This window comes from Rhagoletis zephyria, unplaced genomic scaffold (genome assembly GCF_001687245.7).
Source record: "Rhagoletis zephyria isolate East Lansing unplaced genomic scaffold, Rhagoletis_zephyria_1.1 Rzeph_scaffold_00610, whole genome shotgun sequence".
Classification (NCBI taxonomy): domain Eukaryota; kingdom Metazoa; phylum Arthropoda; class Insecta; order Diptera; family Tephritidae; genus Rhagoletis; species Rhagoletis zephyria.
In genome coordinates, this window is record NW_016157694.1 from 1,574 (window position 1) to 3,146 (window position 1,573).

A 1,573-nucleotide genomic window follows, 5' to 3' on the forward strand; every position below is an offset into this window, starting at 1 on the left:
CAAGATTACAAGAAACCCCTTCTGTGGCACACCATTACTTCTCATGTAACTTTTTCCGCTGAATCTGAATATGTAGTAAAAATACAATAAACTGCAATAGTTTTTGAGATATAGCCAAATTTTATAGATGTGAAAAAGTGCACTAACTTAATTGCATATTTTTTATTATATAGCTGGCGGATCTCAAATTTCTTTCCACAGTATTGAAGCACATTAAATTCACTATCTTTTGCATAAACGACATTTTCTAAACGGATTATGTAGTAGTTCAGGAGCTAGTCATTGATTCATCGACAGTTTCGCATAATTAAAAAATCATAATAAAAGAAAAGTTACTTTCGGTAAAAGTGTCAACATGAAAGAACCTGTTCACTTTTAGATTCTTGCACGTCAAAGCATGGTTCTTCATTAATATAATAAGGAACCGCTCATTTAAATTGAATAATAAATGTAGAAGTTATGAGCACTTAAGTAGAGATACAAAAAGTTTCTATACAACGTTATGATTTGAGTAGTCCACTTGCAAACAGCGTTATGTGATTTTATAATAGAAAGCCATAAATTTAAAAAAAACAGCTACGACAACAAGTAATATTTAAATTGAATCTTTTTTATTATTACCTGAAAATTTGGATAAATAAGAGCCTTATAAAATTGTCACATAACATAACAAGACATAAGATAACATTAACAGTCTATATGACCTAAAGTAGTTTTCAAAGTTCATCAGAAGATGTATACTTTTGAAAGTTTATAAACAATAGCGATAAATGATAGCTACTTTTGGAAGAAGAGTAAACATTTGATGCTATTTTTTCAGAATATAAAAAGATTTTGCACTATGTTGTTAGTGGACATGAAACTCCTATAAATACTGGTATGTAATCTTCCAAAAACTAAAAATCATTTGCATATTATGGAGTACAAACCTTTTACTGCAATTTTTAATCGCTATATCTCAGAAATGGTAATCCTTAGGAAAAAAATTTATGAGGTGGGTTTTGTCGAAGGCTGAGGTATGCTCAGCCGCTCCAGAGTCCAGCGAAGGTCCCACTATCCCCCACCAAATAAAACACAATGATTTGTGTATTAAGTCGAAGACACCCACACACACACGCGGCTATCTAGAATGCCGGCAACTTGTCGTGCAGGGGAGAGAGGAAGGTAAAGAGAGAGAGTAGGCAGTGGGTGTCGGAGATTATTCGGCGGGTAATTTTACGGCGACGGGAGTGCTACTGGTGACATCAGGATTGGCGGTGGTACGCGTCAGTCGTAGTGAAGAGCGTGGCAATGAGAGCAGTCGCGGCGGTTGTGACGATGACTGCAACGGCTGCCTGCAGTTCCCTTGCAGTGGTGTTGGCGGCCTCAGCGGTGACGTTGGCAGTTGCCCAGGTAATGATGAGGGCGGCAGCGACCTCCTGCAGTAGCGTTGTATGTGGCCCTGATTGTGGTGAGGGAGAATGCGGCCCGTTTTTACTACGACTGTGACAGCGGCCCTGGACGGCGGTGCTTGACGTGCGCAGTAGCGATTGCCGTACCCGTGACGGGTAGTAAGGGCTGCCTGGGCCGACGA